Raw genomic sequence first — 24,629 nt, forward strand, 5'->3', positions numbered from 1 at the left:
CCCCCCCCCCCCCCCCCCCCGCCGGGCACTTGGCTAACTGCAGGGAAGGATTTCTTTTCAGCCACAGGCAAACAGCCCAGTAGGAATGGCCACCTCTGTCCCCTTAATTAAATTCCCATATTTCAACCAGGTTACCATGAGCGATATCACTCTCCTGAGGATTACACAGCGAGATAAAGAACGGAGGTTGCTTGAATGCCAGCAAACACCGGGACCATACGCTGCCAGGCTTTGTCATGCAATGATACCAGATTACTTGCTACTAGCATGGCGTGGTCAAGTGTCCTACCATGGAGGACAGAATAAGGCTGCACTGCCCAGAAACCTTCTGCAAAGGCTTCTGGAGTACCTCCAGGAGAGCTTCATGGAGATGTCCCTGGAGGATTTCCGCTCCATCCCCAGACACGTTAACAGACTTTTCCAGTAGCTGTACTGGCCGCGAATGCATCCCAAGTCCTCAGGGCAAATTAATCATTAACAAACGCTTGCTTTTAAACCATGTTTTATATTTTAAAAGGTAAACTCACCTGAGGTCCCTTCCATGGGGTCATGGTCTTGGGTACTGGCTTGGGAGGGTACTTCAGTCAGGCTGAGAAAAAGATCCTGGCTGTTGGGGAGAATGGAGTGCTGTGTGCTCTCTGCAAGCTTGTCATCCTCCTCCTCCTCCTCCTCCTCTTCCCTGTCCGCAGAATCCTCAAGTGTGGCTGATGAGATTACCCCCGCCTCGGAATCCATGGTCAGAGGTGGGGTAGTGGTGGCGGCCCCCCCTAGAATTGCATGCAGCTCAGCGTAGAAGTGGCATGTCCACGGCTCTGACCTGGAGTGACCGTTTGCCTCCTTTGTTTTTTGATAGGCTTGTCTGAGCTCCTTGACTTTCACGCGGCACTGCTCTGAGTCCCTATTGTGGCCTCTCTCCATCATGCCCTTGGAGATTTTTTCAAAAGTTTTGGCATTTCGTCTTTTCGAACGAAGTTCTGCTAGCACTGAATCCTCTCCCCATATAGCGATCAGATCCAGTACCTCCCATATGGTCCATGCTGGTGCTCTTTTTCGATTATCAGCCTGCATGGTTATCTGTGCTGATGAGCTCTCTGTGGTCACCTATGCTCTCCTGTGCTGGGCAAACAGGAAATGAAATTCAAATGTTCGCGGTGCTTTTCCTGTCTACCTGGCCAGTGCATCCGAGTTCAGATTGCTGTCCAGAGCGGTCACAATGGTGCACTGTGGGATAGCTCCCGGAGGCCAATACCATGGAATTGTGGCCACACTAACCCTAATTCGAAATGACAATATCGATTTTGGTGCTACTCCGCTCGTCGGGGAGGAGTACAGAAATCGATTTTAAGAGCCCTTTATTTCGAAAGAAATGGCTTCGTTGTGTGGACGGGTGCAGGGTTAATTCGATTTAACGCTGCTAAATTTGAATTAAACTCATAGTGTATATCTCCTCAATCAGCTCCTTGAGTATTCTAGGATGCATTTCATCAGGCCCTGATGACTTGACGACATCTAACTTATCTAAGTAATTTTTAACTTGTTCTTTTCCTATTTTAGCCTCTGATCCTATCTCATTTTCACTGACATTTACTATGTTTAGACGTCCAGTTGCCACCAACCTTCTTGGTGAAAACTGAAACAAAGACGTCATTAAGCATCTCTGCTATTTCCACATTTTCTATTAATCTTTTTTCCCCCCTCATTGAGTAATGGGCCTACCCTGTCCTTGGTCTTCCTCTTGCTTCTAATGTATTTGTAGAATGTTTTATTGTTACCCTTTATGTCTCTAGGTAGTTTGATCTCGTTTTGTGCCTTGGCCATTCTAATTTTGTCCCTAAATACTTGTGTTATTTGTTTATATTCATCCTTTGTATTGACCTAGTTTCCACTTTTTGTAGGACTCTTTTTTGATTTTTAGATCATTGAAGATCTCCTGGTTAAGCCAGGGTGGTCTCTTGCCACACTTCCTATCTTTCCTAAGCAGTGGGATAGTTTGCTATTGTGCCCTTAATAATGTCTCTTTGAAAAAATGCCAACTGTCTTCAATTGTTTTTCCCCTTAGACTTGCTTCCCATGGGATCTTACCTACCAACTCCCTGAGTTTGCTAAAGTCTGCCTTCTTGAAATCTATTGTCTTTATTGTGCTGTTCTCCCTCCTACCATTCCTTAGAATCGTGAACTCTACCATTTCATGATCACTTTCAGCCAAGTTGCCTTCCATTTTCAAATTCTCAACCAGTTCCTCCCTATTTGTCAAAATCAAATCTAGAACAGCCTCTCCCCTATTAGCTTTCTTCACCTTTTGAAATAAAAAATTGTCTCCAATACATTCCAAGAACTTGTTGGATAATCTGTGTCCTGCTGCGTTATTTTCCCAACAGATGTCTGAGTAATTGAAGTCCCCCATCACCACCAAGTCCTGTGCTTTGGATGATTTTGTTAGTTGTTTAAAAAAAGCCTCATCCACCTCTTCTTCCTGGTTAGGTGGTCAGTCGTAGCCCCCTACCATGACATCACCCTTGTTTTTTACCCCTTTTATCCTTACCCAGAGACTTTCAACAAGTCTGTTTCCTATTTTCATCTCAACCTCAGTCCAAGTGTATACATTTTTAATATATAAGGCAACACCTCATCCCTTTTTTCCCTGCCTGTCCTTCCTGAGCAAGCTGTACCCTTTTATACCAATATTCCAGTCATGCGTATTATCCCACTATACTTCTCACATTAGTATACAGACATCTAAGACACTGATTTGATTCAACCCCACAGTTTTGTCTTGTCTCGCCTTTATCCCTGCTATAACAGCCCGTGCTCTCCCCAAATTCCAACCCTTCTCCCAGGTCTCCATGTTACCTGTGGGCTTTGGTCACCTGTCCCCTTTGAACCTACTTTAAAGCCTTCCTCACGAGGTTAGCCAGTCTGTATCCAAATATGCTCTTCCCCTTCCTCGATAGGTGGACCCCATCTCTGCTTAGCCATTCTTCTTCCTGGAACAGCATCCAGTGGTCAAGGAAGCCAAAGCCCTCCTGGAGACACCATCCTTGCAGCCAGGCATTCACCTCCAGGGTGCATCTGTCTCTGCCTGGGCCCCTACCCTTGACTGGAAGGATCGAAGAGAGCACACTTCCACCCCCAACTCCTTCACCCTTACTCCCAGAGCCCTGTAGTCACTTCTGATCTGCTGAGGGTCATACCTCGCAGTATCATTAGTGCCCATATGGATGAGTAGCATGGGGTAGTAGTCAGAGTGATGGATGATCCTTGACAATCCCTCTGTAACATCTCAGATACGGGCCCCTGGCAGGCAGCTTACCTCCTGGGATGCCATGTCAGGGTGACAGATGGGTGCCTCCGTCCACCTCAGAAGAGAATCACCAACCACCACTACCCTACGTTTCCTCCTGGGAGTGTTGGCTGCGATCCTCCCAGCCTTGGGGGTACATGGCTTCTCCTACTCCACCTTTGGGGGTGATTCCTCATCGCTCGTTGCCAGCAGCATATTGGTTTTCCATCACCATGGTGAGTGGGTTGGGAGTACGGGTGGAGCACTGCCTGCTGCCAGAAATAACCAGCAGCCAGTGTCCTCCCTGTGTCAGAGCCATATCCACCTCCCCCGGTGGTTTGACAGCAGTCCTCTGTAGCTGGTAGCTTCCTCAGCCTTAGATGTCTCCATATGAATACTCTGGATGAATTCCTCTTGGGTACGGATGCTCCTCAGCCTAGTCACCTCCTCCTGAGCTCTCCCACCTGCTTCCTGAGAGATTCCACCAGCAGGCACCTTTCACACTGGATGGTCCCCTCCAGCCTGGCTTTCTATGAGTGGGAAATGCAGGCCACAGTCTCTGTAAGTCCACACCAGGATCTGGATACAGGCACAGGTCGAGGAAACAGGAGCAGCATTGGCACTGGTGATGCAGACCTTCCTAACCATAGCAACTATATTATGACTCCCTCTCACAAACTCCCTCTCAAATTCCCTTGTTTGTGGTCCCCTGTTCGCTAGCTCTCCTTGGTCGCTTAGCTTCTGGCTTTTAAGCCTTCTCTTCTAGGTCAGCCCTACCCCCTCATTAATCACACAGGGGTAGAGTGATCCCAAGGCTGATCAAAGATGATCAAGGATGATCCAGGGAACAAAGACTCAAACAGTCCCCAGACACTCAATCCCAACTGACCCAGTAACTGAAATAACTGAAAATAGTTGAAATAACGTGAAAGAGACATTCACTTTGGGGGTGGGGTTGGGGGTGGATGGGGAGGGGCTGGGGAAATATAGCACTTTCACAGGGAGGCAAAGATCATGTAAAATTAAGCATTTATAAACACAAATTTTACAATATGTTATAACAACGACATAATTTCTCTAACTTCTTAATATACAAAATTCAAGCCAAATACCCTGAAGAATGAATCATTTGGAGAAATTTTTATTGTACTTGTTCTGAATGTATGTAAATCGTATCATTTTACATTTATATAGCATCTTTCATGCCAAAAGATCTCAAAGTGACTTAGAAACTAGTGGCCAAGGGAATCGTCTCCCATATGGTATCACTGGAATGCAGTCATATCTGGGGTGAAACGTGGCAACTCTTCCACAATGCTCAGCCACATTATGATTAAGACAGAAAGTGTAAAATTATTGGATTAGAATATTTAGCAATGGCACTTGGTGGCAGAGTAGATCAATGCATCAGAGGCTAGGTCCCAGTTCAGCAGGCCATTCCTTTTCAGGAATGTCCGTAAGGACATGCTCAAATACTTTGCTGATATGAGGTCTTAATTCTGGCCTAAATCATAAATGAAAATTAAGTGGGATTTGACTGTAGGCAACACCTATAGATCTCTCACAAAGCCATCAAATAAATTGATATGATTGCCATTCTCTGCTAGAAAAGGGCTGTGAAATGCACTAAGGATTGAAATGCACTAAGCAGAGCTATTATGAGACACATGAATAGTGTCTGCTAGACCTATACATGGAATAATAGTATTAATAATAAAAGGAAAAAGTTCTCATTTTTCCAGATTCACAAGGTGAAACTTTGTCTCAAACGTGTTCATGAGAACTAGGGGAATCTTCCCAAGGACTGTAAAACATCAGGAAGAGGTTCTGGTGTTTACTGGTTACCCGTTACAGTAGCAAAGTTTGAAATGCTTATCATGGCAGATACCCAGAGTGTATAGCTTTTTTTTACTTTCCCTGGGTTGTCTGAATTGGAAGAATACTGTTAAGAAAAAGGGAAGAAATGTCTTTCTATCCTACATATTTAGTTTTTGTAATATTCAGTTTTGTAGAGACATAAGAAATCCAGAAAAATAGTATTTTTGTAGATATTTTTACATCTTACCTGATATTGTGAACCCTTTCCTAAATGCACCTTGAATATAGGATTTATGCAGGAGACTCCCATTAACACTAATGGGCGTTTACCTGAGTAAATTATTTAGCCAGTAATGAGAGGATAGTATATGATCACAGACTATGTCAATATGACTGTTACAATATACCATTTAGCCATTGATTCTAGCATGATTATCTTTTCTTTGTGATTCAGGTCAACCAAATGCCTTGCTTCTTAGTGATTTTAGCTAACAAAAATGTTTAAGGAATTGAAAAAGATGAATGTAGTTACTTTAGAAATATGGATTTTCCTGACACTTCACACATTCCAAATAATTTACTTTCTTAATATGTCACATCAAAACTGATGGTAGAACAATACCACTGTTTTATATGCATTGGACTATTACAAATCTGGATGATTTTTTTCCATACTCTCTTAAAAACTGTTTACATGTTTTCCAATAACTCAAATTCTTATCACCCATTAAGCACAAATACCAATTACATAAAGGTTGGTTCTGTCCTCTGAGGCTGCCCTGACTGAAGCTAGGCATATGCTGTGTATGTGCTGTGACTATTGCTTACTTTACCAACTATATTTGTTTCACCACTATTTTGTCCTCCAAATTTATTTACCTCTGTTGTCTCATCAAATATTTAAGCCAATTCCCCTCATCAAGTCTCTACAGGCCCTAACCTCTAATTTATGTTGACTTCTATCTTTAGTGTAGGGATTGTGCATCTATGCGCATGCAGTGTCTAGCACAATGAGGCCCTGATTCCTGACTGGGCCTTCTAGAAGCTGTTATAATGCAAATAATAATGAAGCTCCAGGCCTGCAGTAACTCAGCTTCTGGCCTCAGACTCAGGGCTGGTCCACACTAAGCCCCCAGTTCGAACTAAGATACGCAACTTCAGCTACATGAATAACGTAGCTGAAGTCGAAGTATCTTAGTTCGAACTTAAAGGTACTTACCGCGGGTCCACACGTGGCAGGCAGGCTGCCCCGTTGACTCCGCCTACTCCTCTCGCAGAGCAGGATTACCGGCGTCGATGGCGAGCACTTCCGGGATCGATTTATCGCGTCTGTAGTAAGAGGCGGCCCTGAGATATAAACCTTGGTATCAGAGGCCTGGTATGAGGCCTACGGCCTGAACTAAAGAAATGGTCAAGACTTTGCTAACATAAAGCAAAGTTAAGCTGTGAGCCAGAGGCAGGCCCTGCTCACAGAAGCTGGCAAGGAAAGGGCTGATGCTGCAAAAAGAGACATACCTAAAAGGTACTGGACACCAGATATCAGAACATTCGCATACTTGTACATTCCACACACAAGGAACAGGCCGACCCATCCCAATGACAGGGTCAAAAGGGGAATATGATGGATAGTGTTGTTTTGTTCGAACCAACATGTACAAGGTGAGAGGCGGCATCTTGCTACGTAGAGGGGTTGTACCTTGCTGCGTAGAGGGGTTGCACCTCTACACGTCAGGAGTGATGTGTAACTTGTTTGTACCTGTGTATAAGAGTGTATCCCTGGGGTGGTGTCTTTGTCCGGTCGAGGGGGCAGTGGAAAGTCCCGCCACTGACTGAGCCGGGTCCATTGCCAAGAGACACTTTCTCGTAGTATGCCCGGTAGACTAAGTAATCAACGGGGAACTGCAATTGTGTCCAAGGTCGCAATAAACCTAGTCGACGTGACTTTGCATCTTACTAGACTCTGTGGTTATTGGGGGTTCTTTTCGGGTCTGCTGGGTCAGCTATCTGCGCAGAGCTAGGGCAGCACACAGAGGGAACACACGCACGCAGCCGAGTGATATCAACAGGAGACAGCAGAGCACCACACCGGTAGCATCTGACAACAGCGTCTAGACAAGACGCGATAAATCGATCCCAGAAGATCGATTGCTTGCCGCCGAACCAGCGGGTAAGTATAGACGTACCCTCAGTCTTGCCAGACTGAAGCTAAGATCTGTTGCTGCTCCACTCCTGCAGAACTTACCTTCAGCCCTGCCAAAATGCTGATTTTTACAAGGGTTTTGGGGGTCCCCAGATATATTCTAAAATTGACTGTATTCATGTAGGGGAATGCAATAAGTATGAGTTACTGAGTGGTACTTTCAGCAAATAGATAGCAGTCAATTTAAATTAAAATTATAAAGTATAGACAATTGATCAGGGAAGCTTAAGATACCAGCAAATAAAAAAATAAACAAATCCGGGGCTGGCAGGGCTAAAGAAAATGAGAAGGTATTAAGTATATTAGGAACAAAAGAAATTCTATCAATGGTATAGGCCAATTGCTAGATATAGATGGTAAAACTATTAATGATTCAGAAAAGACAGAAGTGTTCAGTAAATATTTCGGTTCTGTATTTTGGAAAGGAGCAGGATGATGTATTTGTATCATAAGAAGATGATAAAGTACTTTCCCATCCATTAATAACTAAGTAGGATGTTAAAAAATACCTATTGGGGATAAAAAATGTTTCCAATAGCAGGCCCAGATAACTTGTACCCAAGAGTCTTAAGAGATCTGACTGAGATCTCTGGCTCAGTGAAGTTAATATTTAATGTATCTGGGAATATCATGGGCATTCCAGAAGACTGGAAGAGCGACAGTGTTCAAAAAGAGCGAGTTGGATGACACAGGTAACTATAGGCCAATTAGCCTGACATCAGTCCCTGGCAAAATTCCAAAAGCTGATATGCAATTGGATTAATAAAGAATAGAAATATAATTAATGTCAGTCACTATGTAATATAGTTCTTGTCAGACAAACTTGACTTTGTTCTTTAAGCTGACAAGTTTGGTTGAGAAAGGTAACTGTAGATGTAATGTACTTATTATTATTTATATTACTGTAGTGCCTAGGAGCCCTAGGCATGGATCAAGACCCTAAACAGAATAAAAAGACATTCCCTGCCCCAAAGAGCGTACCAGCTACTTTTGTAGGGCATTTGACTTAGTACTGCACCCCTTTGAGAACAGGAAATTATCATAATAATAATTACCAATTATCAATAAAGTACATGTTACATGGATTAAGAACTGGCTAACTGACCAGTCTCACAAAGCAGCTGTCAGTGGGGAATCGTCACTAAATTCGGGTGTTTCTAATGGGGTCCTGCAGGGACTGGTAGACCCAGTGCTATTCAACATTTTTTTTAATGTCTGGGAGTGAATATAAAATCACAGCTGATAAAATTGGTGGTTCAAACAAAGATTTGGTGGAATGGTAAATAATGATGAGGTGAGGACAGTCATACAGAGTGATCTGAATGGCTTAAAGGGCTGGGCTCATTCAACCAAAGTGGGTGTTAATACAACCACATGCAAAGTTATACCTCAAGGAGCATGAAGGCAGGCCATAGCTACAGAACGGGGGACTGTATCTGGAAACCGATGACTCTAAAAAGGATTTAAGGGTCATAGTAGACAAGCAACTCGGCATGGGCTCCAGGTGTGATGCTGTGGGAAAAAGGGCTAATGTGATTCTTGTATGTATAAGCAGGGGAGTAGTGAGGAGGAACAGGGAAATGATTTTTACCTTTCTTTATTGCATTGTGAGACTGAAACTGGAATGCAGCCTGTAGTTCTGGTGTTCACATTTCAAAAAGGATGTTGATAAATTAGAGAGAGTGCAGAAAAGAGCAACAACAATGATTGGAGGGCAGGAGAAAATGCCTTACAGTGGGAGACTTGAAGATCTCAATCTGGTTAATTTATAAAAAGAAGACTGAAAAGTGATGTGATTACAATATATAATGTGACAGACCCAGACCAGTGGGATACAGAGTCTGGTAGAGGGCAAATATACTGGTCACTGGATGAGTAGTTTTCTGTTCCCTGAGTGACCAGAGAAGGGGCTGCACTAGAGTAATCAGGAACCTGCTAGAACCAGTTAAGGCAGGCAGGCAAATTAGGACACCTGGAGCCAATTAAGAAGAAGCTGCTAGAATCAATTAAGGCAGGCTAATCAGGGCACCTGGGTTTTAAAAAGGAGCTCACTTCAGTTTGTGGTGTGAGTGTGAGGAGCTGGGAGCAAGAGGCGCAAGGAGCTGAGAGTGAGAGGGTGTGCTGCTGGAGGACTGAGGAGCACAAGCGTTATCAGACACCAGGAGGAAGGTCCTGTGGTGAGAATAAGGAAGGTGTTTGGAGGAGGCCATGGGGAAGTAGCCCAGGGAATTGTAGCTGTCATGCGGCTGTTACAGGAGGCACTATAGACAGCTGCAGTCCACAGGGCCCTGGGCTGGAACCCGGAGTAGAGGGCGGGCCCGAGTTCCCCCCAAACCTCCCAATTGACCTGGACTGTGGGTTCTTCCAGAGGGAAAGGTCTCTGGGCTGTTCCCCAACCCACATGGTGAATCTCTGAGGCAAGAAAATCCGCCAATAAGCGCAGGACCCACCAAGATAGCGGAGGAACTTTGTCACAATAAGTACATTCATGGGGAGAAAACACCAGGTACTAAAGGCCTCTTTAATCTAGTAGAAAAAGTCATAAGAAGAGCTAATGGGTGGAAGCTGAAGTGAGGGTGAAGGTGATTAATCACTAAATCAAACTACCAAGGGAAGTAGTGGCGTCTCTATTTCTTGATGTCTTCAGATCAAGACCAGTTGCCCTTCTGAAAGATTTGCTTCAGTCAAACACAAGTTATTGGGCTCACTACAGGAGGAACAGTGTGAAATTTAAACTAATGGCCCCTTATGTCTTAAACTCTATGATATGAATATGGGAAAAAAATAAGGTGCCTTCAAAGTGTCTCAAGCTGGGAACTGGATAAAAGAATGACAACCAGGCCAACTTTCCTTTTTGACAAAAAATGGCTTTACTCAAAAACTATTTTGCAGCACATTTTTTATTCAAACTTTTCCAAAATTTTGACCAAAATAAATAGTGTTTTTGGTTTTCAGGAAACAACATTTTTACTGTCCTACACCTCCACCCCACAAAAAAGAAAAATGTAAACTTTTTTGTTTTACATTTTTCACTGAAAATTCTTGTATTTTGCAACTAGCTTTACTGGCCACCCACAAACTGGGGGATCCTAAATCATTAGCCACTTTTTAAAAATCTTGGCCTTGGCTTTTTCCATAGAACATAGTACAAGATCCAAATTTATTTTGTCAAAACAGTTTTCTGTTGGAAAATGCCATTTCAACTAAACTATTTTTTTTTTTCAAAATCGTATCACTTTGGACAAAAGTTCATTTAAAAAAAAATGGAAAAAACAAATTTGAAAATGTCAGCGGTTCCTTTTGATATTTTTGGAATAAACTTCTTATTTGATTTTTCATTTCAAGATGATGTCATTCTGAAATTCATTTCATATTCAGAAAATAAAAAATAAGGGGTAAAAATTGAAAAGAAATGTTTTAATTTACCAGAAACAATATTTTTTTGTAATTTTCATTTTGTGAAAAAAATTAAAATTTTGCCTTTTTGTGCTGTTCAAAAAAAAAAAACACAACAAAATCTCAAATTTTCATGAGACAGAAAATCCATTTTCCAAGCAACTCTACTCATCACTATTATGGAAGCCAAGCACTGTAAAAACTGTAGGCAGGACACTTTTTTATTGGTCTGTAAAGTTATAATGCACAGCTAACAATGAATAAATACATCAATATACTAGGGTGGGTTATGTTTTGTTGACATATGAATTGTATATTCCATAAACATTCATCAGTTACTTGAGTACTTTGAGGAGTCAAGATATCCTATTTGAATTTTTTTCCTGTCTACCTGCATTGTGTATCTTTATAAAATTAGGTTGCTTGTCTCTCTGGGAATTGCTACTTAAACGCCTGTACAGTACACTGAACAGTGTGCAAATTCTACTGTGAAAATGCTCCATTCAATATATTATTTTAAATCTGTCTAGAGTGGATGTATTCCTTGCCTGCCTTTTTCTTGATCTATTTAGTTTGTGCTTTTCTTTTGTCACACAACTGTTCCCTCTGGGTTATGAAATGTCAAGGTCAAACTGAGGTGAATCTGAATGGTGCCGGGGATCTGACATGTAAATAAATTTGAGACAATCCATGTGTTGTTCAGAGGGCATCTAGTCTCACAGTCATTAGCATTCAGGGATACTCATTAGCACTCAGACATCCCAGTCAGGGTGCACTAGCAAAATTAGATATGTTGATTAGAGATACAAATTACATGTTGCATGTTTAGACCCAAAGGAGGATGGCTTAACATTTTAGATTTAAAAAGATCTTTAAAAGGTGAACATTTTATTTTTTCTTGGGGGAGGAGAATAAGAGGAATGCCTCTTTTCCAAAATAAAGTTAATTTTAAGCATATAAAATAGCTACGAGAATGGCTGAATAAGAGTGAAATTAGAGCCGAATTTAAGACAAGCATTTTTGTTTTGCTTTTTAATCATTGACAGGGGAGTTAGGTGCCTAAATATACCTTTTAAAAGCTTGCCCTATGCTCTTTGGGGCAAAAACAAATCTTCCTCTGTTTTGCACAGTGCCTAGATACACTGGTACTGTATGTAAAACTTTGACTTTGGATAATTGACATGTATTGTGTGCTAATACGCCTCATTCAGTGATTCAAGTGAGATCTAGCTAAAATGGGAGCATCATGCAGAAAGCACTGATATACAGGTTTTACTATCTGCCTGTATAATATTAAAATTGTATCACAATGTGTCATGTTTATATTATAGACAGTACTATCTCGTGTAAACACAACGAAGAAGGATACTGTACTTAACATTAGGCTATCAGCACTTTGGATAACATTAGTAAAACATAGCATGCTTGTTGTGTAGTGTGCATCAATACAGATACACCAGGAGAGTTATCTTAAGCAAACATAACACTAATATCTAGCACTACCAGCCTTCAACACTGCCAACATAAGGTACATCACGCAGGCAGCTAAATCAGATATATAGCTTACTGAGATGGAGAGGTTTCCACTCAATAGCTTGAACAAATCCTTGCTTTTAATTGCCTTGTATAGAACAGGCTAATGCAAATTAATATTAGCAAGGTGCTTATTGGTCTTAAATGCTTTACTACTAATTCTCACACCACCTAAACTCCTCATCTGTGCATTGGTGACAAAATCCAGATGGACAGAGCACAGATGTTTCCTGTGCTCTGTTCTTACATTTTTTGGATTCATGGGGAAGAGTCTCAGGGAAGGTCCAAGTATCAGAGAGACAACTATTTTAAATTAATTTTTTTCAGTGCAAGGGTTGATTGGTGGAAGTGACATCTCTGAGATGCCAGGAGGAAACTGAGTTATTCGGATTTTCATAAAGGGCTCAAGGCTACACCTAGCAAGCAGTGTCCACAGCTGAAAAGTGAAGTGAGCAAAATGTGATATATAGGTTATGATTCAGCACAGAGTTGCCCAGTTATTTGGTCTGTGGATGTGTCTGAAGCAGATTTCTGAAAAGCACACCACACCAGAGTTCCACACTTTCGAGGGAGCAGATCACTAAACCTATAGTTCAGAAGTGATCTGTACTCATGAAACTGTACTCATGATTCACTTGGGAGGTTAGCAGGTGTGAGGGTTGAGATGGAGAACATTGAAACTGGAAATGTAAAACATATCTGTCTTCTTAGAAGCGAGAAATTTTAGGAATTGCCTTAGGGAACTGATCAATTATTCATGTAAGCTGAATGCTTCAGAGGAAGTTACAAAAACCTTGTAGCGACCCAGATCGTAGAAGACACGGCAGTTGCACTGATGTGGCTCATAGGCCCCCAAGTGAGTCAGGGTATATCTATACTGTAAAAAGAAACCCACGGCACCAAGTCTCAGAGCCCAGGTCAACTGACTTGGGGTCGCAGGGCTCATGCTATGGGGCTAAAAATAGCAGTGTAGACATTCCCGCTCAGGCTGGAGCTCAAGCTCTGAACACCAGCAAGGGGGATTGGTCTCAGAGCCCAGGCTCCAGCCCAAATGGAAATGTTTATGTGACAGTCAGAGTCCAGACACCCCAAGGGGAGAACATTGTCCAGCCAGGAAAAGACAATGGTGGACCATTAGAGTTGATGGGAAAACACTGAAAAAACATGAAACGGAAAAGAAAAAACCAGGCTTGGAAAACTAAGACAGTAGGGAATTTCCCTGACCATGAATCGCCACAGTCTGAGAGAAAGGGAATAAATTGCAAACCCTTAAAAGGGAAGGGGTGGGAAGTGGAGGACATTCAGAAATGGAGGGGAAGTGGCAAGTGGTCCATGAAATTCTGGGTCCCCTCTATGATGAGGGGTTCATGGAAAACTGTTCAAAGGCAACAGATAACATATTAGAAAAGGGAATTTAACTAATATGGAAGTGTAAAGCCTGAAGCTTCATCTTTGTTTCTTTTCTGTGTAAGGTGGATGTAAGGATTGCTTTCCTTACTATTTCATCTTTGAAGCCGTGATTTTTCTATTAAATAAACTTTTTGTTTTTTTACCACAAGCAGGTCCCTGTTGTGCAAACTGTGTGGAATGCATGTGCCAAAGTGAACTGATAACTGGGCGCTGTTTTCATACTTGTGGTGGTGAAGAACCAGATGGCAAAAGTGTGTCTTATAGTTAAGAACTCAGGGTAGACAGATCTGGGGACACTTGGGACCAGAAGCTATTGAGGTCACCTGGCAAGGAGTAGCTAGGCCGGAGGAAGCCAGAGTGAGACCTTTATGTGGGCTGGCTACTGGTGTCAGGACTCTGAGACAGAGCAGTACAGCATTAAGGCACCCCAAGTTACAAGGCAGGTGGTGAAGAACCCCTTCTTGGTCTTAGTGATCCCCAGAATGTCACAGTTTACATTGCTATTTTTAGCCTCATAGCGTAAGCCCGAGTCAGTTGACCCAGACTCCGCTGCCAGGTTTTTTTTGATTTTTGTTTTGTTTTTTGTTTTGTTTTTGGCAATGTAGCTGTACCCTCACGTTGTTTGTGTGGCATGGCAAGTTCCCTCTCTTTATAGCCTAGTTTGTTGGTGGATTCTGTGCACTTCAAAATTTAATTCCATTTTAACATTTATGTGCTGTTCTATCTTCTAGTTTTATACTGCTGCCCATCACCACACCTCAGCACCTTCCATGTAAAGTCAATAGCAACTGCACAGTCCCTAATTGATTTCATGGAGTCCCTGGCACTTGTCTTTTCAAAGTAAAAACCCTGCTTGGGGTAGGGGTTTTGGTTTTGACTTTTTAAGATTTCTGTTGTTAGGGGTTTATTGGGGATGAGAGGATGTCAATGTTGTGTGTCATTCTTATGGTGCAAAGGCTTTTTCAAAGAGGAAGTTTTTATAGCATTTCCTAAAGATGGTTAGACTCTGGATTCACCTGCTCTCCTTTGGAAGTTTGTTCCCTAGCCAGATCCCACTGAGTAAGAATGCTTTGGCCCCACATCACCTTCAAACTCAAAATATTGTATGAAATGGCAGCAAAACAGTATTTTTTCTTTTTCTTTCCTGATCATATCATCTTACTTAAAAACTTTGTCTCTTTGCTTTATAGTTTGTGTAAAGTACCACGAACACTTATGGTTTCTTCAGAGATAATCCTAAATAGCCGTCACACACTGAATTTGTTCAAGACAGAAGGAATTGTGATCTGTTTTAAATTAAATCTCATTTATAATGGTAAGTATGGTTGGCCTTTTAGCAGTGAAAGCCTTCAAACTTTTCTGTGATCATTATTAACTAGCTAGAAAATAATAAAATGTAGTCAACTGGGTTCCCTGTGAAACTAAAACATGTGTGAGGAATGGTGTTCCTCTCTGTATTTGTGAATCTGGAATCAATAATTAAAACAGCGCCAAAAAAAAAAAAAAAAAAGAACTAGAAATATAAGCCATAAACCCACGTAGACCCTTCTCAGATCTGCTATCTGGTTTTAGTTTCTAACTTCATAGTAATTAAAATATTTGCAAAGTTTCTCAAGTAAACGGGGAGTAAAGACATTATGAAGCGACTCTCAGGGATGAGTTCACTGAGTTTTTTCCCTCCTCCCTTTAATTTCCTCGTGTTTAATTTTCTGTCTTGAGCCTTTACTTGACATAACGAAAGCTTTATTTTCACAATAGTGGGAAGTGAGGTTTTTACCCACGAAAGCTTATGCCCAAATAAATCTGTTAGTCTTTAAGGTGCCACCAGACTCCTTGTTGTTTTTGTAGATACAGACTAACACGGCTACCCCCTGATACTTGAAGCCTGTATATTGTTTTCACTATAAATGTACATAGGAATTTGTATTAGGAAGTTTTCTGAAAGGTCAGCAATAAGGTTTTCAATAGAAATACCCTGAATCTGACTTTCAGAGGTTCTGAGACCTCACTATTCTAGCTGAAGTCAATGGGAGTCATAAGTGCTCAGCATATCTGAAAATCTGTTCAAATTTGGTTCAGGTGATTTTTCAAGATCTCTTATAGTTTCATAGATTCCAAGGCCAGAAGGGACCATTGTGATCATCTAGTCTGACCACCTGTACAACACAGGCCATGGAACTTTTCCAGAATAATTCCTAGATCATTTTTTTTAGAAAATTATTCAGTCTTGATACAAAAATTGATGGAGAATCTACCATGACCCTTCATAAATTGTTCTGGTGAATAATTACTCTCACTGTTAAAAATGTATGCCTTATTTACAGACTGAATTTGTCTAGCTTCACCTTTTAGACATTGGACCATGCTATACCTTTCTCTGCTAGATTGAAGAGTCTATTTTTAAATATTTGTTCCCAGGTAGCTACTTATAGACTGTAATCAAGTCACCCCTTACCTTTCTCTTTGTTAAGCTAAATAGACTTATGAACTCTTTGAGTATATCATTATGAAGGCATGTTTTTTTAATCCTTTAATCATTCTCGTAGCTCTTCTCTGAACCCTCTCCAATTTATCAACATTCTTCTTGAATTGTGGGCACCAGAACTGGATACAGTATTCCAGCAGGTGTCACATATAGAGGTAAAATAATCTCTCCACTTCTACTTGAGATTCCCCTGTTTATGCATCCCAGGATTGCATTAGTTCTTTTGGCTACAGCATCTCACTGGGAGCTCATGTTGTGCTGATTATCCACCATGACCTCCAATTCGTTTTCAGAGTCATTGCTTCCCATGATAGAGTCCTCCATCCTGTAAATATGGCCTACATTCTTTGTTCCTAGATGCATACATTTACATTTAACAGTACTTAATCAGTGACCTGTCCTTCATTATTTACCACTCCCCCAATTTTTGTGTCACCTGCAAACTTATCAGTGATGATTTTATTTTTTCTCCCAGGTCATTTGATAAAAATGTTAAATGGTGTGTAGGGTCAAGAACCAATCCCTGTAGAACCCCACTGGAAACATGCTTGCTCAATGATGAGTCCTCATTTACAATTACATTTTGAAACCTATCAATTAGCCAGTTTTTACTGTGTGCCATGTTAATTTTATATTCTAGTTTTTAATCAGACTGTTGTGCAGTATCAAGTTAAACACCTTAAAGAAGTCTAAGTATATTACATCAACATTATTACCTTTATCAACCAAACTTGTAATCTCATAAAAAAAGTATCAAGTTAGTCTGACAGGATCTATTTTCCATAAGCTATATCGATTTGGATTTATTACATTACCCTCCTTTAATTCTTTATTAATCAAGTCCTGTATTAGTTGCTCTATTATCTTGCCTAGGATCGACATCAGGCTGACAGGCCTATAATTACCTGGGTTATCCCATTTACCCTTTTTAAATATTGGTACTACATTAGCTTTCCTCCAGTCTTCTGGAACTTCCCCTGTGCTCCAAGACTTACTGAAAATCAGCTTTAACAGTCCAGTGAGCTCTTCAGTCAACTCTTTTCAAACTCTTGGATGCAAGTTATCTGGACCTGTAGATTTAAAAATGTCTAACTTTAGTAGATCTGTTTAACATCCTCCAGAGATAGGAGTGGAATGGAAAGAGTGTGATCGTCACCATATGATGAGACTATATCATCTGTTTTTTCCCTCAAATAAAGAACAGAAATATTTATTGAACGTTTCTGTCTTTTCTGCATTGTTATTGATAATTCTACCATTTCCATCTAGTAATGGACCAATACCATTGTCAGGATTCTTTTTGTTCCTAATATGTTTAAAAAACTCCTCCTTAGAGAAAATCTGTCAGATCATAAAAATAACATTGTTTGGCAGGTGTGGCAGCCTTTACACCTCCTCTCAAAGAGAAATATTGTCGTTGATTGCAATGGGAACAAAAGTGAGTCCTAACAAGATAGCGGGGTGGAGAGGGTCACAGCTGGGTTGTCAGAATTTTTGGGTATTGAAAAAAGAAATATGGAATTAAGATTTTATTATTTGAGTAAAGCTAGCATAGTGGAGCTTTTGGCAGGGGCTTGAGGAGGAGGTATGTGAGGAGGAATCCAATTAATCTATCACTTTTTTGTTTAGGTGCTTTTTGTCATGCTTTAAATGTATGTAAGTTTTTCCTGCACGGAATCATAAAGATAAGTGTGGCTTCATCGCTGGGGTTTCTGAGAGGTATACGTTAGCCTGGCAGACTTTTAACCTTCCTTTGCTTACAATAAGTTTGCCGTCCTTTTAAAACCCTTTGATTCGATGGCTTTTGTTCCCCTTCAAGGGGGACAGGGCTGCCTGGTTACTCAAGCAGATGCCAAGCTTGTGATTTGCATTTGATGAAAGCCACTTGTGAAAGCAGAATCAATGCTCAGATTTAGAAACGGTAAACGTGGGTACTAGCTTGTCATTTCTTCCTAGGATATTGTCCAATAAAGTCTCTCAAGTTCCTCTCTCCATAACAACATCTTCCTAATATCCCTGCTGCCCTCCTGTATGATCCAGGCAATATGTTAGACCAAGATGCAGGGTAAGTAATGTTTTCTCCTCCATTATTTTCGTTTTTTATTCAACATCAAAAGCATGGAATAAAAATGCAGCCATTGAAAATAATCTGTTATAAGTTGATCAAATGAACCATAACCAAACTGTGTCTGAATGGTCCTAATCACAGAACACCAGAGACACAACAGGGAGTTTACTGCGAACAAAATAATGTTATAATAATGCAGTCACAGCAGTGGCTATAACATGAGCGTTAATACGTGTGTTCATATACAGGTGGAGAGAGAATGGCATAGAACACATCAAATAAAGCAAAATAAATGAAGTTGAGTTGGGCTATATATGACAGCGAACCAATCAAAGTTAGAGAGGAGAGAGGCATTATCTTGAATGAGGTTAACTGGAAACAAAATGGCAATTAATATATTCATGTTTCTAAAATAAAGATGTGTGTCTGTGACATTACTCAGGGAGACTTTACACATGGGAGTGTATAAAGAGTGTGTGTGTGTGTGTGTCAGAGAGAGAGACAGACAAGCAAGCATATGAGACACAACCTCATGGATCGTGATTTTAGACTAGCAGATTAGCTAGTATGTGCTGTTGTATTTTCACCAAGATCAGTGCAAGGCAAGATGACATATGGGGACATTGGAAGTGTTTTAAATGTTTTGTTTAAGGGAGGTAGTGTTATCCCTTTTGGATTCATGGAGCACTGTTGATATTTCACGTATAAAGCAACAAGGGGAAGAACCTTGTTGATTGTTCCAATTTTTAGATACTCCAACTCTCATTAATGTGGCCTGATAAAAAGACCATAAGAGAGAAATGTTGCCATTTCCCCTTAATAAAGGCTAGAATGAACCTAACTTATCCTAGATTGAGGGTCCTACTGACCCAGTCTCAGCAAAACTCAGTTCAGCAGGGTGGTGTATGATAGTTCTGAAGGAAGAGCTGGGAGGTTTGTGTGTGCCTGAGACAGAACTTTCATAAATGCTGGATCTGGATTGGGAAACTTGCTCACACAAGCAATGAGATGACCAATGATCTCAATGTGTTCAGAAGCTCACTTCTTTGGCTTGGCTTTCCTCCAGTTTCTTCACACACTCAGACCCACAGCACACCCACTCATTGACACATGAACATAAACAAACGCTTACTCATGAATCAAGCTACGTGAAGGGAAGAAAGAAAGAGGGAGAGATGGTCACTGTAAGCATCTATTTTTAATACTTCATAGTCACTCAGATATTGCAGTGTTGGGGGCCTTCTAAGTAACTACACAGAACATCTGCATGTCAGATTTTGCAACTACAGGCTGTATAAACTTTTAAAATTTAACTGTTTATATAGGAAGTTTTAACAGGTTTACAAATCATCACTAGCAAAGCATCAGACGTTTCTTTAGTCATGTTTATTAATGCAGGCATGTATCTCAAACTTAATATTCAAAAATATTCATCAGATATGATTCTTGTTTGGTGTATTCTGAGTATTAAATAAATAACCAAGTAGCAAAGTGTCTACTTATCCTCTGTCTATTTTGCTGGGTACATACTTGATGCCTTAATATTTCCATAATAATAAACTTTCATATTTTTGGAACTACCCCACTAATACTAGGCAATTTTTCTTTTTCCAATGAGAACCTACCAATTGTCTAGCAGCTGCTTGCGAATAAAAGATTAATTCTTCATTTCTCTGAGTGTGACTGGTAAGTCCCTGGAGACTTAGGATCATTTGGTAATAAATAACCACCATTTTGTAGCATTTGGTTATGAATTGCATCCATGTACTCTTTAATATTTGAACATGTCCATCATAGGCATAATATTTTAAAATGTATGTATAACAGTTTATTATGGAACTCTGTCAGTTAAATACCTTTTGTAAGTCATATTTTTTCAGTGATAATTTCTTTTAAATATGTAAAATGAGAGCTCAAGTTGCACAGAAATAGCATTTTTTAGGCCTGATTTTTAATAGTAAAGTGTGGTTCTACTTTGAAAAGTGACTGTATGAAACATACTGTGGAGTTCTGTGTTCATGGTTGGGTGTTTCTGAGCCTCTGAGAATGCCAGAGACAGCTTGCTCCATTTACAAGTAAAAATGCTTTTCCTAGCTATGCAAATTCAACCTGGACTATGCCAGTCAAGCCACATGGGTTTTTCCCATGTACCACAGTAACAATATCACAGTAAAAAAGATTTTGCAAAACCAAGTTTTGCCTTTGGTCACATCTGTGCTACCCCATGAAGGCAATGGGTTTGCATAGTTTTAACTGAGGGAAAAATTTGCTGTTGCAGTTGAAATTTAGTTAATATTTTATTTTCAAAGGAACGGAATAGAATCCAGCTCCCTCTCCAATAGTACTTCAGAGGCAACATGGCTAATATAGGGCTACCATATGTCGGCTTTTCGGCCTATAAATAGCCGTCGGGGTGGAGGGGGGGGGATTTCTAAAAATCTAAAAATGTCCGGGATTTCCCCCCGGTCGGCTATTTATAGACAGAAAAGCGGCAGCCAAGCGCTGCTCGGCAGCCAAAGCCCCTTCCCTGCTCCCCCATCCCCTGCAGCCCCTGCAGCCTTACCACACCGTCCGGCCCCACAGCTGTCTTCCCCCTCCTCCGCTCCCCTGAACGCTCCGCCCCCCTGCTCCTCCCCCTCCCCTGCTTCCCGTGAATCAGATCTTCGCGGGAAGTCTGAAAAGAAGCAGGGGCAGGCGGGTGGCAGCAGCAGGTAAGCTGGGGTGGGGAGGGGAGGAGAGCTCCGGGGAGGCACGGCCCTGGCCAAGCAGCGGCTCCGGCCCTGGCCCCAGCGGCTCGGACCCGGCTCGGGCACCGGCCCCGGTTCCGGCCAAGCGCACCGGCCCAACCGTGGCCGAGTACCTCCGGCCCGGTCCCAAGCCCCATGACCCAGGCTGGAGCTCCGGCCGGCGTGCAGCCCGATTCCTGGGCTCTTTAAAGCCGGCCCTGGTCAGGGGAGGGCGGGGGGGGGGGGTGTGGGGGGTTGGGGGGGGGGAGGTGGGGGGGGGGAAGTGGGATGGAGTGGATGGGGGCAGGGGCGGGGCTAGAGCAGGGCTCCTCTCCCCCAGTGTCCTCTTTTTTGCTTGTGGAAATATGGTAACCCTAGCTAATAGTAAAAAGACTCACTTTTTCTCCCCTGGCCCACAAGGAGATGGAGATTGGGTAGTGGTGGTGTAGGATTCTGAGGGCTATCTGAGGAAGTCAGCTAATTTTTGTTACATTTATGTTGTTGCTGGGTTATTTATTATGATCTGGGGTAATGGACATGTCTTTATTAGTGTATTTTAAATAGATTGTTAGTGTATTTTTATAGGGAATTGAATGGGTGCTTTTTCATTTTAGCTTAATAACAATACAAATAAATACAAAGCAGTAAAAAGGTATGTTAGTCTCATTCATCAGATATTGTTCTGAATACATACAATTCCACATCCCTTGAGTAAGAGAAGTGACTACATGAAAGTAACACTCTTGTAGAGCCTCACTATTAAAACCTCCAGGTAAAGAAAGTCTTTGGAGGTTATAGTAAGGGAGATTCCAGGTAGGTAGTAGAGCTCATTACTCAGAGGGACAAAACCATTTCATTTCTTGTCTACACCAGTGCCACTCCATTGATAGGGACAGGATTGTACTGGTGTAAGTTTGGGTTTAATTGGTTCAGTAATTTGAGCCTCAGTAACCGAGCTGGATATCAGTGAATTGATGTTAGAGAAAACTAGAAAGTTATCAACACAGAGTGAAGTACTATGATGTGCATGTGCTTCCTGCATACCCAGGGCTTGAGGACAACATTTATCTATTGCAGTAATGGCCAACAGAGAGGGAGGGCAAGAGCCAACCTGCATAGGTTCTAGGAGATGTCTGACCTGCCACCACATAGTGATCCCTTCTCGCCCAGCTGTGACTCTTTGCCCATCTTCAATGAACATGGGATCCACTTGCATTTGTACTGGGATGCAGAGCATCCTAGATACATTGTTACCTGTCATCTGCCTTTATTTTAGATTCTAGGTATTCCAGAGCTTGTATCATCCAAGACCAAAATTTGAATCTCCCCAGAGAGAGATCTGGGGGAGGTAGGAAGAGGGGAAAACTGTCAGGCAAGTGGATGATCAGGGGAAATGTCCGTGGAGCAGACACCACCCCAATCTGCCAAAACCCTTCTATACCACTAGGGACAAGTCATCTGACAGCACTCCCTGCAGTCATACCCTTCTGCACTCTTCCTCCAACAGCAATGAGCAGCTGAACTCACTGCTCAGTTGTCAGATTGCACCACAGGCTTTACTATCGCTCTCTTATAATCCTCTTCCTTTCCTGCCACTCTGACGAGCTCAGTTTCCACTCCAAGAAACACGTCACTGGCACCTTATCCCTTTCTGCTCTGCTCCAGCCTCATATCTACATCTCTTCTCTCATTCCCCATTTCATACTCTGTTCCACCCATACCACTTACCTGACCACACTCCTTTGTCTTCTGCTTTGACACATGATTTGATGCCTATTTCCATGCTACCGCTTTTGCCTACAATGATATTTCTTGCAATTTGCCAGTAAAAAATCGTTTCTTTCAACTTGCCTCCCCTTCTTAATCTTTGCTCTGGTACAATCCTGATAGCTCTTTGGGGGCACTGTCTGTACAGTGCCTAGCACAATGGGCTCTTGGTCCATGACTGGGAATTCTAGGTGCTATGATAATACAAATAATTAGGGATCCGTGTCTGTCATGGAGGCCACAGAAGTAGCAGATTCCATGACTTTCCGCAACCTCAGTGACTTCTGCAGTGGCCAGTATGGCTGACCCCAGAGTGCCCAAGCAGCTGGCTCTGGGGCTAGCTGCTTGGGCAGCCCTGGGGACAGCCACAGTGACCGCTGCTGGAGCGGCCTTGTGGCCAGCCACATTGGCCGCTGCTCAGCAGCCCCGGGAAGCTGGCCCCAGGGACCACCCAAGCAGTGGCTGGTGCAGCTGGTCCGGGGACTGCCTGACCAGTGGTCCCAGGGGCGACCGGAGCAGCTGCTGTCAGCAGTCCCCGGCAGCTGGTGCCCCTGGCCCCGGCTCTTCCCCCCAGCAGCGGCCCGCCGGCTCCTCCCCACAGCAGTGGCTTGCCAGCTCCTTCCCCAGCAGTAGCTTCCCTGAAGCCCCCACCAGCAGCGTCCCCCCTCCAAGATTTAGTCAGAGGTATTTATAGTACAAGTCACAGACAGGTCACGGGCATGAATTTTTGTTTATTGCCCGTGACCTGTTCATGACTTTTACTAAAAATACCCGTGACTAAAACGTAGCCTTACAAATAATAATAATCCCCTTCTCACCTGTGACTACACATGGAAAGAAAAGGCCAAACAAACATCTAGAACATACATGTCAGATTGAAAAATCTCCAACCCACAGCACATCCTCTTGTAAACAGCAATCCCTCTAGAGCAGTTTTGCCTTTTGCCTTGCTTTGTGCTGTTAGCCTCTCTCCCCAATCATCTGTCATCATTTGCTCATGATTTTTTCTCAGTTAGGCTGCAAACTCTTCAGATCAGGGACCTTGTTTTCTCAGTTGTCTGTAAAGTGCCACCCACACCAATACAAAATAACTTCTGTTTTATTGTAGACCTGATTATTTGTCCACCTATTCTGAACCAGAGTTGGGGTTTGAGTTCATTTTATGTGATCTCTTTTGTGTCTCAGATGGAACAGATGGCTCAGTTCAATACACATCTGGATGTGGACTATAAAGAGTTCATATGTTAGACTGTATCAATGCAAAGTGAAACCTGGCTATCAATATGAGTTTGCAAACTGTATTTTTTGGGGGAGGGGAGATTAGGAAAGCTTCCTATTAACATCCTAATCATACCGTAGGGATAGTTGCTATGAACACACATTTAAAAAAATCCCCAGACATGACTGACTATTGAGCATAAATAACATGCTTGGCCTGGGACAATACAAACTTTAGCCATATGCTGCTTGGAATTCTCACGGGATCTTGCATTGGGCCACTTATCTGTAAGACATTTCCAGAGGAAACAGTATTGCAAAGGGATCATTTGTTATAGATTGCCCTTACTTCTGTTACCTCTGACACATGATGTTACAGCAAAGCTGCCTGTGGTAAGAGATGGTAGTTGCGCTGCCTCAACAGGAAACCGAACCCTAACCAATGCCCTGTGTACCCTGCGGCAAGCTGGATCTAAATTATGTGCAATGCCCCATGGGGTCCATGGAATTCCAGTTCTAAGTTCTGTGGCAGACTGGCAGAGAGTTTTTATTTCAATATTGATTCTGGAGACTCCCAAATATATGGGTTCCAGGGATTTTCTTGGTGCTTAGATTTCTGTTTTTTCTGCCAATTGGTATGGCTTGGTTTTGTTATCATAAACTCAAGAGCTAAATTGATGCTAACACCTTTGAATTGTAATAAATCAGTCTTGCCTAGTTCTTGTGAA

The sequence above is a fragment of the Terrapene carolina genome, unplaced genomic scaffold (assembly GCF_002925995.2).
Source record: "Terrapene carolina triunguis isolate 2854851 unplaced genomic scaffold, T_m_triunguis-2.0 Scaffold66, whole genome shotgun sequence".
Classification (NCBI taxonomy): Eukaryota; Metazoa; Chordata; order Testudines; family Emydidae; genus Terrapene; species Terrapene triunguis.